The sequence below is a fragment of the Ambystoma mexicanum genome, chromosome 12 (assembly GCF_040938575.1).
Source record: "Ambystoma mexicanum isolate Mex_15411 chromosome 12, UKY_AmexF1_1, whole genome shotgun sequence".
Taxonomy (NCBI): Eukaryota; Metazoa; Chordata; class Amphibia; order Caudata; family Ambystomatidae; genus Ambystoma; species Ambystoma mexicanum.
In genome coordinates, this window is record NC_090936.1 from 616,932,334 (window position 1) to 616,948,030 (window position 15,697).

Here is a 15,697-nt window from a genome sequence, read left to right on the forward strand (position 1 = left end):
ACAGGCGGATTTTCCCCTACCTCACATATCTCCATCGTTTCTCGGCCATCAACTCCCTCATCCTTTCCCGCCTAGACTACACAAACTGCCTCTACCTAGCAGCCCCAGCATCCCAACTAAGGAAACTCCAAAGAATCCAAAACACGGCAGCACACCTACTCATTAATCTGCCCGCCAGAGAACATATTAGCCCTACCCTGAGAATCCTCCACTGGCTCCCTATTGCTCGACGCATCACATTCAAAGCCATGTGTACCACCCATTATGCAGTCCACAACACCGGCCCTGAATTCCTCCGAGACAAAATTGTCCCCTACCAAGCTTCCAGGAACCTCCGATCTTTCACTGCATTTCACCTAGTGATCCCACCCTATAGCTCCATTGGAATTGGGGGTTCCTCCATCTGCGTCCAAGTGCCAATCATCTGGAATTCCCTTCCATTACACATTCACAACACAGAAAACCACCTGAAATTCAGGAAGGCCCTCAAAACCTGGCTCTTCCCAATACTCTCCTAATCCCCTGCTCCCCGTGAATACACCACTAATAAACGCCCCTGCATCAATCACATGTCAGGAGCAGGAAGCTTTCACAGCGGTTTCTACTGACACACCACCACATATTGCTCAGCAACATTCCCAGCTGACTGCTGCTCCAGTTAAGCCAGTAGCTTTCTCTGTGGCACACCTGATCCACCATCAACCCACCTACAACAACACTCCCACCGTACAAGCACTCTAGGTAAACCAGCAGCTTTCGCTGTGGCACACTTACAACACTCACAACTTTCTCACTGTGCCCCCGCCCCCAGCCCACATGAGAGGTGACTAACAATGAAATAAGCAACACAGGGTAGCACAAGCCCATCAGTAAGTAATTCACTCCCACTCTTAACCTGCATCGCTCACTCGGGGATGCTTTCAACACTAGCAATCTCCTACTACTAAGGTATTCCCAAATCTAGTTAAAACAAACCATCAATCTGTTACATTAAGGAAACCTACCGTACTATAGGCTGAAAGCTACGGCACTGTGAAGCCTAGGTGCCCTCGACCTACCAACCATGCAGCATTCTCAAATCTAGGTGTAGCCTCCTCTCTTGCCTATTATATTATGAGACCTACTGCATTTTGGGACACAGGCTCGCTGCACACTATACAGGATTCCCAAATATAGGTGTAGCCTCCACCTTTGTTTTCTGTAAGATTAAACCTACTGCATTGTGATACCTAGGCTTCTCTCCCACTGTAAAGGATTCTCAGATCTAGGCGTAGCCTCCGCCTTTGTTTACCAAATACCTAAACCTACTACACTGTGAAACATAGGCCATTCTCCCACTATACAGGATCCACAAATCTAGGTGTAGCCATCATCTCTGTTTAATATATGCAGATACGTGCTACAGTATGAAAGCTAGGCCCATTGGTATAGGACTCTCAATTCTTGACCTGGACATATGTTGCCCCCGCCGAGAAATATCACAGCCTACGGTATGTATATCTTCACACCACTAGTGTCGACACAGGCCGCAGGCACGGCCAAGCATCCATGCACGATAGAATACAGCTATGGCCAAGCACATCTGGTCTAGTGCACACATAGCCATCCAGACTGAAACACCTGACGTACATCAACACCTCTGCCACTAGCATACAGCGACCACCGCCTGAAAGGAAACCTTTATAGCTGGCTTCACATAGACTCTCTCAACAATGGCAATCTATGTCTAACCCTCAACAGTACCCACCCATGTGTCTGACTTTGCTTGGGCTGCTTAGTCGAGCCTTGCCAGCCACCCAAGTCCTAGAATGGCAAACATGCACACATGCATCTCATAGGCTAAACTCCCTAAAATTTCCAACCACACCGACTATGGTCAGCAAGGGTGCTCAACCGAGGAAAAAGCACATTGAGGCCACTCAAGTGGGGAACGAGCCATATATAAATAACCAAATACAATACAATACAACAAATGAATAAGGAAATGCATAGAAGTTCAAAATAACAAAAACTTGAATTGTAATCACAGGCTCTCTTCACAACCTGGGTTAATTCCTCTTCCACAGATTTAAATGAGTTTCTGTGCCACAGCTCTAGAAAAGAACACAAGGAAATCCTGGATTTCCACAAAAGTTCCAACTCCCTCTAATGCCACTTCAACGTGTAAGCGGAAAGTTCCAACACAAAAAGTGCGAGGCTTCTCCTCCTCCTTGAACAAGTTCTCAGTTCATAAATAACTGCAATAAGTGTCTTGGTGAGGATAATTTTTGTCACAACAAATACATTCCAAAGAAATATATATAGTTCTTTTGCAGCACCTTTCTTCAGCTTTTCTTTTAGCGCCACAGTAACATAAATTGTCTCTATCAGAACCACTCTGTTACACTTCTTCAACTTTTACCTGGTTTACTCCCATGCCAGGCCTACTTCTCCAATGGTTTGTCATCCGGGTATATAGTGCTATTGTGCTTTAGGTCAACTGACAAGAGGTTGACAACAACTTCACACAGTATTCAACACATTGTAGCTTCAGTATTTGCAACAACTCTTCAGGGAAAAGAAGATTCACATTGGTGCTCTTTAAAATTATTTTACCAATGATGCTCCACTTCCTCTGGATATCTCTTCCTCCAGAAGGTCAGCCTTTTGACACTCTTGTTTCCACACCGCACCAGTAAACAATGACTGCCAAGTATAGGATTTCTTTCTGCTTCTCCCTTGGCTTTGCCAATGTGAGTTTATATCAGCTTTCCCCAAATATTGGACAGTGTATGGGTAATACGTATCCCAGCTTGTGGACCTTTCATTAGACCCTTTCTACTGTTGGCAAATTTGATTAAATGGTGCTTGCCTAGATTTCAGCTTCTCTTGGCTTGGACAATGCTTGTAGGTTTTAGCTTTTATTAATAGTCTCTACTGGCTTGTGCAATGCTTATAGGTTTCAACTTTTCACAATATTGTGCACTTGGTCTGCTGGGTTTTCCACAGACTCACACTTTTAACATTACAGTAATTTGCCTTGGTTACAAAATGTTGCTTTAGAGATTTGAAAATCACCTTGGGAATCACTTTCACTTCTACATGAGTGCTAAGTCTGCTGTTGTTCAATAGTTCAGTATTCAAAATTCAGTTCTGCTCTTCTGTCACTTCTATGTGAGCATTGTTCACTCGACAAGCGCCTGTCTGAGCCACGCAAGAGGAGATCCGGGGTCATTACAAACCTGTGAACTCACCAGGTAAGACATACGCCTCCATGTCCCTCGCAGGACTTCTGCTTTGGTGGCTTCTCGCTTTTTGGAAAACTGCTTCCTTTAGTCCGCCTTCATCCACGCCACCTGTATTTGGAGCTTCTCTTGCTCTGGAGATCTTCTGATGCACGCTAGCCACCATCACTCTGATCCCACCCCAGCAAATTCCCCATTACCCTTCAAGCCATGCTGGACGTTAATCCTTGATTTAACACCTCTCAGTCTGTTAACAACTTCACCCTCTATTTCTCAACCTAAAACTCTAGGATCTGAGATTCCATAGATTCCTCTTTCCCCAACCTTGTAAGGCCCTCTCTTGCCTCCACTTTGTCCTCTCGTCTCCTCCACCAGCCCATCTCTCGCTCCAAGGGCCATTTTGCTCACCAAACACACAAGACCCTGGTACTCATCAGCTGATCCCATCTCCCCTACCTCTTTAATATTTCTCTTAATCGTGGGATCTTCCATAATAGCTTTGAAATAGCCATAGAACTACCCAAATTCACAAGGCCTCCTCCCCCAAACCTAAGAACTTGGCCAACTATTATCCTGTCTCCTTACACCCCACTACTCCAAGTCCTTTGACAAATGACTTTTAACCATATCACTAACTACCTTGAAGTAAACAATCACTGTGATTCCCTTTCAAAGTGGGTGCTAGGGCTGTCAATCCACAGAAACAGCTCTGACCCACGTCTTCAATGTTCATATCTCGGTCTATCACACCAAACCCTTCCCCATTTACATAATTTTCGATCTTACATCAGTATGACACTGTTAATCAACCCTCTCTTCTCCAATCTCTCTCTTACCTCTCCATAAAGAATCTGTACTTGCCTCAATGGAGTCTTACCTTTCTTACTATCCATGCTCCACCTGCCAGAATACAAACACTTAAGATCACACCCACCTCCCAGTGGGAGTCTCTGAACATTTAGTCTGTAACCCACTACTCTTACCACTCTGCACCTCCTCTCTTGTAATTATCAGCTCCTACTTTCGGTTCTCCTACTTCCTTTTCACTAATTATATTGAGACTCCTCCTTTCCTACCTTTAGCCCACCCACTCCTCTTGATCTCTTGATGTCTTAATTGTCTTTGGCCAATTGTCTTTGGCTGCAATGGCACATCTTTGTCTTAAAACCAAAAAACCATGGAAATTTGCCAGTTATGGTAAGCTAAGCAACCATAACTCACGCCACCACCGTGCACTACGAAAACTAACACCCATGACATCATAGATGACATTATAATATACAATCTTACTGGTGAGAGATTGTTGAAGAATAAGCGTTTGGTGTAATATATAATATGTCAAAAATCATGTCATTAATAATGTTCCCTATCACTGTCGGTCTTGTACCTGTCCCCCTTGTCCCCAGCAATCACCCCCATCAAATTCCCAAAATTTAAATCAAACACTTTCTCCCCATAACATTATTGTACAGAGATTCCTAATTCTCCCATTTACGTTTCCCATTCCGGTACCCCATCCCTTTCATGAATAAACACATGTTTGTACTATAAATGTGTGGTATATTGTTGTGTAATATTTCTTTCAAATCCCAATTATGAGTTTGCAGACACTATGACTGTTCGGGTGTCTGCACTCAAAATGGAGGTGTCACTGGACGGGCGATATGTCCAGACATGTCCGGTTTCACATGAGGCACTTTTAATTAGTCTGCGGACACCACGCCTGTTCTATGGACACCCATGCACAGGCACTCTTTGTTTCCTGCCCAAAGGGTGCCCATGGACAGCCATCAGGGCAGAGGATGTCCCTGGACATCGTCATGTGACCGCACCCGTGCGCATGACAGCCTGTTCACAAATGGCGTCCGTGCTCTTCAAGCAGTTTAAAAGTGCATTTTATGCCAATCTATGCTGTTTCAACTGAAGCATTACCCTTCCACAGCTCCCAGACCCATTCTTGGTTGATCTTGCAATTTTGAACAACTTTGCCAGGCCTATTGTGACTTGCTAGTCTGCAGGCAGCACGGCCGTCTGCAGACGGTTCCTCTGAAGGGACCCACCCATTACTTTACCTCATTCACAATCTGACTTTCCAGAAGAGAGAACCAGGACACACCCACTGTGGAAATTACCAGCAATCCTGCGTTAATGGCATTTGCCATGTCCATTCCTCCTCCCCACCCACCATCACCATCACCATCTGGAGGGCCTGGACAGGGGAGCAGGCGCAGTGATACAGATAGTACGGATCAAAGGAAGATGAAGATGAGGCAGAAGAAGTCCTGATCTCCAGTACCTAGACTCATGGGTGTGGTGATTTTTCACCACCATTGGAAATTTGCTGAAGGCTGCAGCCAAGGTTAGATGCACTGAGTGCACTCAGTTGTGGGTGGAAAACCAGGGCTGTATTGCTATGGCACCCCCTCCATGTGGCACCACACCAAGTGCAACCACCCAGGTGCTCTGAGGAAGGCGTTACCTTTCTCAGGGAAAAGTAGGTTGTCACCCTCTACCCTCATTTTCTTCATCTACTCCTGTTACCACAAAAAATACTGTTTTGGGCAGAGGATCCCAGTGGTGGCCTCATAGGCCATACATAATGTTGTTTACCCTTACCTTTTGAGGGTCACAGTGCTATGTTTGTACTGTGAAGCACCGATCTGTATGGGGAAGTTTTGGAGTGCTTTCAAGGCCGTGGTCAAAGAGCACGAGAAATACTGGCACTTACCTTGATTAAGGCTGACGCAACATCTTCCTCTGTCCACCTGCCCCTTCACCTGTGTGGTTGGTGCCTCTTCCCTCCAGTCCCTTCCCCTCCATAAAAACACACACACAAAATCAAACCACAAAATAATTGGTTCCTTTAGGAGCCACCTTTCCCAGTTAAAAAATAGAAGTGATAAAAAAAAGTCACAAGTGCCTTTGCAGCCTGCATAGTCCGCGGACAGCACAGATGGCGCTGTAGTCCATGAAACCTGAAAAATTCCAGGCGTGGGGTGGAAGCATGACAATCATTTCAATTGTTTTTCACAAATAAAATGTTGGCTCTTAAAATAACTTTTTTGTCTTTTTGAATTGTAAATATTTATTTGATTATTTTGTTTTATATACTAAACTACACACCTTAATTATTATGTTTTGACAAAAACTGCTTCAATGCATCCTGAACATTTTCCAGAAAACTCTGGCTGCCCACATCAGTTAGATGCACTCAATTTCTCCGACAAATTTTGACAAAATCAAATGTAATGTTCTCATTATGAAAATATGTTATGCCAACATCTCGCAGAAAAGCACACACAGCTTTATTCACGGTCAGCCCTGCTTTTTCCATTTGCAGACAAAATAAATTTGAACGCATCCAAATATGTCTCTGAGCAATATGAGAACATTTTTTGGAGGAATTGGGAAACATTTCCATTAAATTTCCAAATGTCTCCTTCATTGAAAACGGCAATGAAATTCCAGTAACGTACCCCAAACTGTTCCCTCCACAATGAAGAACAATGATGTCTGAATGCTTTAAATGAATCATATTTTCACAAAACAGGAGCAAGTCCACCCACTTCATCCCTCGCACTCCATCCCCTGCCACTTCAAAATTATGGAATCCAAGATTGTCGCCCAATATACCTTCAGCCAATGGATCCAAGAGTCCCCCCAAAATCCATACACTCTGCCTCCTCAAAGACATAGCCATAGCCATTTTTAAAATCCCTGCAAACAAAACTCCTGCTACCTTCTTTTCTTGTACACCACACCCAGTAATCCTGATTGGTTTAAACTGACAGCCCCCTTTCCATGCCAGGCATCCTTAAAAGACCCAGTTGTGCATGCGCTGTCCGTGGACTATCGTGTTGACCATGGACATCACAACCACTCAAAGTGGGGGGGGACTTTAAATTACATTTCACTTACTTATTCTTTAGTGATGGCTATGAAAAGAACATTCTTTTGGGAAGGGTTGTTACCAAACACCTTTTTTTTTGTAACTGTTTTTTGCTTTTATGTACAGTAGCACTACATTGTACATCTTCCCTTAGAATTTTCTTACAGGAACTTTTGCAATGCATTCCTAATATTGTAAAGAAAAATCACATTTCCAATATCTGTAAAATGAACTCCATCTTCATGAAAGAAATTCACACCATCAGAACTTATATTGTCATTCTCACAAGATGACATTCCTGCAGCATATACAAAATCAGATACAGCTTTATTGACAAGTGGCCTCAATTCTTCCATTTCTGAACTGAAAAGGTTTGGACATCTCCATGGTTGCAGAAAAAAGAACCTTTGCAGCAGGAAACAGTTCCATTAGCCTTTTCAAGAAATCGGTCAAAAAACTGCAAATACATTGGAGTCACATACCCCAAACTATCCCCTTCACAATGCACAGTTACAATGTCTGGACATTTAAAGTGAGCCATACTCTCACAGAGTGAGAACAAGCTTGCCGACAAACTGCATGCCACAAAGCTTCCACTTCTGCCAACCCAATACTTCCGAAGATGCCATAATTTTCAGCATTCACCTTTAATGACTGAATTGAAGAATCTTCCAAAGTCCACACACTCTGCTTCTTAATAACTTTAGACACATCCATCTTCAACTGCACAGAATAAACTAAACATCTGCTACCCTGTCTTCCAGTAAACCACGAACAAAACACATCATTGGCTAATCCCTGCAGTCCCTTTTCCATGGCTGGCATCCTCAAAAGACCAAAATGTGGCAAATGCCATCCACGGACAAACACAATGTCCACAGACCTTGAAGCACAGGGGCAACCCTTCTACCCTGTCCATGTTCATGTTCATGTTCTCAGCACACCCTTTTTGGCTGCTTTCAAAGAGTCACACATCCATTCACCAATCACATCCAAAAACTCTACACCTACACCTGTCATCTCAGTTCAACACTTCATTTCAAATGTACACTTGAACTCAGAGTTCATATCTCCTGTTAATGAAAGTCATCTGCATCAAAAACTACTTTGAAAGTGTCCAACATTTATATTCCCAGATTCAACAAGCTCTGCATCTAACAAGACATAGTACAGGTATGCTTAGATTTAGAGAGAGTTCCTGCTACCTACTATGTAATAAGCTTCTCAATAAGCATATTCTATTTTTTAACCACTCTAGAAAATGCCATGCATTGCAGCATTGAGCACCTGTTCACATGAAGCAGCGCATAATTACAATGCTCTGCATTTCAAAATGTTTCTTTTTAAGAGCGATTTCATGAAAGTAAAAAAAAAATGCATATGCGCATTTACAGCAGCACTGTGTCACTTTCATAAAAGAAAGGAAAAGCAGATAACAGATTTGTAGACCATTTTTAAATGGCACTTAGTGTATGCCACTTTAATGTGCTGGCAGCATATGCATACATTCCAGCATCACCCATTGCAATCTGTAGGTGCTTATTAAGTCTTCATTTTTTCCTTTGCATTCTGTGACTTCCAATTCCACTTCTCCAATTACAAAACTCAAACTACAAGTCCCAGAATGCGAAGAAAAAAACAGGACTGGACTTGAAGTTTTCAAAACTTTGACATTTACATCAAATGACAAAACAAAGAAAGATACAAAAATGACTATTATTTTAATTCTGTATAGGCGGGTATCAATAACTAATATCCTGATCTTGCAACTGGCATAACTCTCCAAAGCACATCTGTGGTAATTCAAAACTATATTTATTAATAATCACATACCTATGGGTTTAACACACATGAAATTATAACAATGTATAACCCTTTCTCAAAGATGAAGGAAAACAAAATTCATAGAATCTAAGCTTAACACAAAGGGAGTCAATGTGAGTAGTCCACATAGTGTGGGTGGACTCATGCTTGGTGTATGTTCAGTTAGGGCTACTGTAGTTTTTTCAAAGTAGGTAAAAAAGACAGACTAAACAGTAAAGGGAAAGTGAAACAATAAGAATAAATGTACCACTTGTTCTATAGTGGTGTTCAAATGGGCAAATAAATCTATTTCTTTCTTTCTCAATTATCCCATTCTAACAATTATTCCATTCTGAACTTCTATAACTCAAATTGTTTTTTCTTATTCCTATTAGGTAGAAGTGTGCCACTTTTGTGTCCAAACTTTCAGAGTCTAGAGTTCGTTTTCTAGATTAGGGTCTGATAGGACACAAAAGTGGCAAACTTCTATCTAATAATAATAAGACTAAGAAAAAGAAAAAAAACATTTTGAGTTATACAAGTACAGAATGGAATAGTTGTTAGAATAGAATAATTGAGAAAGTAAGAAATATATGTACATGCACATCTGCCCACCTCTATAGAAAAAGTGGTACATGTATTCTTTGTGTTTTCCTTTCCTCTTTTACAAACAATTACACACAGAGCTTCTATAAATGCAGATATGCATTTCTTAACTTTCATGTAAATGCTCCTAAAACAAAAATGTTTAAACGTCCAGCAATTTCATTAACTCCTATTCCCAACAACTCCTCCTAACTTCATAAATAACAACCTTCCTTAATAAAAGTACATCACCATCACCACATATCCCCACTAACTTTCTTTTTACAATTACAGGAAAGAAGCACATTGCCAGAGACAAGTACCGAAAAAGGAATACCCTTCATATCCTATAGAGTAAGTAAATTAATGTACATTGTATATGTATATAATTGCAATAGTACAGTTCCATTATATATTACCCCAGACTACTCTTTTCAAACCAACATTTCTTTCACTCCAACTCATTATATTGCACCATTCACACTCTTTATATTCCCATCTAAACACCACTATTTCAACACCCACTGCAAAGCAGACCTACTAATGAACCTAAAGCTGTATCTACCAGTGTTAAAATAGTCAAGGTAAAGAAATCACAGAAATCAATGTTACAAAAAATGTTCCATCATAGAGTCCTTCACAATCTTATAAAAACAGCTTAAAAGTCACAATCTACCCTTAAAAACGACCACAGGAGAATAATCCTCAAAGCTCTAATTGACAGCTGTTTTCTACTAAAGAAAACATTGATTATATTAATTTTAAACAGAATAAAACCACTAACTAAATTAATCAATCCATTACAGAAAGTATGTCTAAACATGCGCAATGTCAATATAGATACCTTTTCAAACTTCCATGAAGGTAGATGGATTCACACAAGCCACATAGAACCACATTTCAATGAAGAGGCTTATAAACAAGAATAACAAAAACAATTACCATAGACCGTAATGGTTGAGGGCATGAAATGATAGGAGACACCAATATGGCAAAAGAAAACCTTATAGAAAAAACGTCCCCAACAAACTTTCAAACAAATATTCCTTTCAACCAAGCAAACCGCTCAGTGTACAAATGGACATGCAGCCCAATTTGTAACGTACATCAACAATTCTTTAAATCTTTACAACAATTCTTGAATCACTATGTGAAACTAACAGACAAAAGTTAAATGACAACTTTATAAACAATGGACTCTTGTCCAGTGCAGAGCCGCATTGGACTTCGAGGACATGTATTAGCCTGTATTTTAGAAACTAGTTGCAAAATCACCTTCCACCACATTCAAATGTTAGCAACACACCATTCCGCTATAGGGAATCTTGTGTATAGACCATATTATGGTAAAAGTCCTGCTTTACAACTATAACATTTAAATAACATTCTCCTACACGGAACAGTCGAAGAAATGCTTCAAGAAATAGATCACATCCAAAGTAAATACTTTGGAACGGAAGTAACTTCAGAAAACAATACCAAAAACATCACAAATGCAAACCTCCAAAGAAACACATACAAAAAAGAAATAGCTACATGTCAAAACACATCTGCTGAAATACCAGACCAAGTAGGTGTCTGTTGTCGCAGAACTTTTTATGAAAAAAAAAAAAATCACAAAAATAGTAGACATAGCCTACAAAATAGAGGACAATGAGGAATCCCAATGGTTCCAATTAATTTTATATCTAACACAAGAAGCTAAATATAAAATAACTGACCCCTGAATAGTTTTCACGTACTGCAACACAAAGCATGACAATAACCAAATGCCATCACTTGCCATCACTAATAAACAGCACACACATTTCAACCTATAATATGCCTTCAACCAAAACCAGCCACATTATCTCCATTCAAGTTACTAAAGGGACTCCATGGCAAAGCAGTGTATTTGCCATTAGATCTGAAAGAAAATGTAGAAACTCTAGGAGTACAACTACCATTAGATCAATCTTTGATTGTACTAGTTAATGGTGCACCAAGAAAAGACAAAATAATGTGGTAACTAGTCGACTTAAAGTTAGACAAGCCCTACAATATCTAAAAGAAAACGATGAATACTACAAAAATATGAACATTGAGGAACTGTTAAGAGAAACCACCCAAATAGTTCAAGATTCACCAGCAACTTGCCAATTTGAATGTGTAGATCCTGTTACTGCAGCCAACATTTTAGACCAGTATAAGATTCACCCACTCCACTCCAAAGACAACATTGAAGATGCATTAGAAAAATATAAAATACATCAAGCAAAAGGATCCCCAATAAGCATTTAGGAAGAAAGTGTAGAAGCACATTCTTCTCCTCTTTTCTTTCCTACAGGCAAAGGAGGAAGATATTATGAAAGGTCCACAAAAATTAGTGCATCAGAATATCGCTCTTTACAAATGTATTCTGAAGACCCCATATTCAGACAAAATGTAAAATACATTTTTCGCCTCCTGTTCGAAAGTGAACTAGCATCTCTATTTTATGGAGGTGCACACACATTAAAAACAGGCTCTAATGTTTTAAACATTTCTTCTGCTTAAAAACATAAAAGAAAAAGATGAGGTTTTGCAGTCAAGTATCACAAATCTCTTGGCAAACGTGTGGTAAAAAAGAATACTGGTTCCAATGTCACGTTCTTGTATGTTGTTTGCTAAAGAACCTAGGCCCACCCACATGGTTTGTTAATTTAAGTTGTGCAGAGTACGCATATTGCATGACTTGCATGACTTCTTACGTACTGCAAACCAAAATAAAGAGGGAATAGATATAAAAACACCAGGAGAACTCTGTTCTCTTGGCATTGTCCATGTATTAAGGTACATTCACCATCGCTTTACTACTATGCTGCACTTTAACTGCAATAAAAATAGCCCTATGCTCAGAGAACTACAACACTTCTTTTGGAGAAAAGAATATCAATCCAGAGAAGCACCACACATCCACATGTTTTTGTGGATAAAAGATGCTCCTGAATTTGGCCATGACAGTGACGCCACTGTTTTATTGTTTATTGAAAAATACATTACCTGCGAAATCCCTTCAGAAACCACAGATAGTGACCTATGTACACAAATCGTACGCTTTCAAAAAAATAAGTGTGGCAAATACTGCCGATGCATATATAAAAACAAAGGTAAATACTATACCAAATGTCGCTTTGGCTTCCCTAGACCAGTTTGCAAAAAAGGACACGTAAATAGCTTGATGTCTTTGGTTATACACATTGTGAAAGGCAAATCCCCTAACAACACATACAACATTAAAAAGGACGAAGCATCCAAGTACATCAATGATTACAATGCAAACATAGACATACAATACATTGTAGACAATTCCACTGCAGTTACAAGATATCTGACACCAAAGCTGAGAAAACCGAGATAAAAGACCTCTTGGATGACATATCCTCCCAAACAGAAATTGTACAACAACCAAGGCAAGACACGTTAAGGGCAATTGCCCTTCAAATCACTGTGACAACCACAATAAGGTCAGTGGAACAGTAAAAGCAGAGAAACTAACATAAGAGCAACTACTAGCTCGTATTAAGTATGCCACTATGCATGCCGCTACGTCATTAGAAACCATCACTAACTTACTTTGCAGTGAGACATATAAGCTCACATGACCGCATATACGCGGCTTCCGTCAGAAATGGCTACTTTTAGATCTGTAGCCCGTAAAGGAAAAATCTGTTAAGCTACTGACAGATGAAACTCTTAACTTCCAACCACATCAAGCCGACACCTGAGGTCTAACTACTATAAATAATACTGAATTAGCAGTTTTTTAAAATCATAGTGTGCAAAAGCATTGTTATAACAATATTGTCTTTAACAATAATTGTAAGAGGATTACTACTGGTTGGTCTCTAATCGCGCCCTTGTCCTCTAGATACTACTTTTGATGCCACCCACGTAAAACAGCCTCCATGCGTTTACAATCCATCAAGTGGTCCAGTAGTAGAGAATACTGAAGATTCACCTACATCTAGAAGCTCATTGTAAATTGCTTTCCGAATTTTGAAAATGAAAATTTTCTTCTTCTCACGTGTTGACTCAAGTACACAAGCAGGGTAGTAATTCTCCCTATAAATGTTCCCTTTTAATAGGGCTCCTGACAAGGGGTAAAATAGAAGATACCCTACAACTTAAGCTCCGTGGTCCAGAATAAAACATTTCGACCACAGGTAGGTGCCTCGTTCTTGGCAAAGTAATTTGGCCATTACCTTAAAAACAACTAAATGAGTACAGACCGTTCAACAAAGTAATACTAGTATTATTTGTGTTTTTAGATTGGGCTTTTCATATGGAAAAGAAAAAGAGGTGAAGACGTGAAGCTTCTAAAAATTATTATTGTCCTGAAGATGGCCCATTAACAATTCTTTAGACTACCGTAGACAACGGCGGTACTAGTATAAGGGGCCGAAACATATGTCGACCTATAGAAAAACAAAATGTTTTTTCTGATGTCATGTATATTATTAACAACTAATATGCCAAAACAAAATTTAAATTGTTAAACCCTTATGTCACAGTATGAATGAATAGTCATGAAAGGTATGAGTGATGTATGAAAAAGCCCACACATGCACAATTTATATGTGGTTTTTAACCAATTATTAAAATGATTTATACCTTTATAAATTAACGGTCTGTGGAAGAAAAACATTTTTTCCTTGCATTAATGTTTTTTTGCAAAAAGTATTCACTATATTGATGTGACAGTACTTTAACACCTACATCTGTGTTGTCGAAAGACCTAAGAGAGAGGGGTAGTCAGTCTGTCGTGTTTCCTTGTCTCTCAAGAATCTCCCTGTTCACAGACTAGACCCCCCCCGATAACAAAAAATTTGGGAGTACCCATTGGTATAACTGACATATCATCTGACAGAACACCGTCACAAAAACGGTACAGCTTTGGTATAAAAATGCTCTCCTATAGAGAATGCAGGTGCTACAAAGCTGCAGACCGTTTAACAGGTACAGCCGTATATGGCCAATTGGAACAAATTGTCTGGCTACAAAATGGCCCAGCTTCATCCCGAAAAAGAGTACTAAAATCTGACCAAGAGATAGAAACAATAGGCACCAATAGTCCCAACAGCCAAGACATTTTAAAAAAACAATGTAATTGATACATACCACCGAAACAAAAGTATTGCTTTGGAAAACATGTGCTTGAGCGCCATAGCCCAAAACTACTCCTACAAAAACAATGTCACACCAGATGAGACATCTGGCAAATATTCATTATTTACTTGTGAAGGAAGCCTAGTAAAACCTACCAAATTGGGCCTAATTAATCATATAAAGTAATCGTTTAAATCTCAACACCATAGAGAACTGTATTACATGGCCCTACTACATGTTTTTAAACCTCAGAGAAAAGATGAAGAATTTTTAGGTGACTATGCGCCTCATCGCGAGTTCGGGCAGTAGCCTGTAAATGCTGTGGTAAATGTATTACCGCCACATTTAAGGGCTGGCCATATCACGAGTCTGGCTAATTTACCCCCAGCTCTGAGCTGGAGTATATTCGCCCAAATAATTCCCATTTATGGTGCAATTACCGCTGACGCTATAACCATGCAGTAATTGCACCGAATATTCCCCATTGGGTCCAATGGACTCAATTGGGAATGGGGATTAACAGTTTGTGCCCAACCCATGATCCGGCCCTATGACTCATTTGAAACTGCATTCGGTATCAGGTAATATTATACCCACCAATAATACCATGGAGGTCATTAAGACCTTGGCGGTAAGGGGTTAACAGCGACGGTAAAGGTGCCGGAGCCGTCAACCCTTTACCGCCCCATTACGAGTCTGTTCGTGGGAACCTGCTAAGGACTCCTGGTTTTACCAGGCGTCCTTAGCGGGTCCCGCGAGCTGATCAGCATGCTAACAGGCCCATCATTAATGGGCCTGTTGTTAGCATGCTCCCCATTCCCATTGAGCCCTATGGGGGCTGGAATGGGGATGGGTTCCCGGAATGGGGAAATACCGGGCCCTTCAAGGTCGGAATGGCCCGGTATTTCCCCATTCCAGGAACCCGGACCCAGTACCCCGAATGGGGGTAGCCATGCCGCAAATAGTGGCATGGCTACCTCTAATATTGTAATGAGCCCCTTTGTGTCAGTATATAAACAATTTGAAGAACACTTGTCCATACTCAAATCACAGATAAATAATGAACTCA

At 40.5% G+C, this 15,697-nt stretch overlaps 1 protein-coding gene and 1 long non-coding RNA gene across 3 annotated transcripts in view; one reads left to right on the forward strand and one right to left on the reverse strand.

Annotated features, from left to right (window-relative positions):
• LOC138513907 (arylsulfatase A-like) overlaps nt 1–15,697 on the reverse strand; it is a 184,235-nt gene that overhangs the window by 56,055 nt on the left and 112,483 nt on the right. The gene's annotated exons all lie outside the window — the stretch shown is intronic.
• LOC138513033 (uncharacterized) lies at nt 13,397–13,878 on the forward strand. The gene is made up of 3 exons (XR_011281661.1): nt 13,397–13,499; nt 13,608–13,685; nt 13,791–13,878. It is a non-coding gene; the product is annotated as an uncharacterized lncRNA (long non-coding RNA).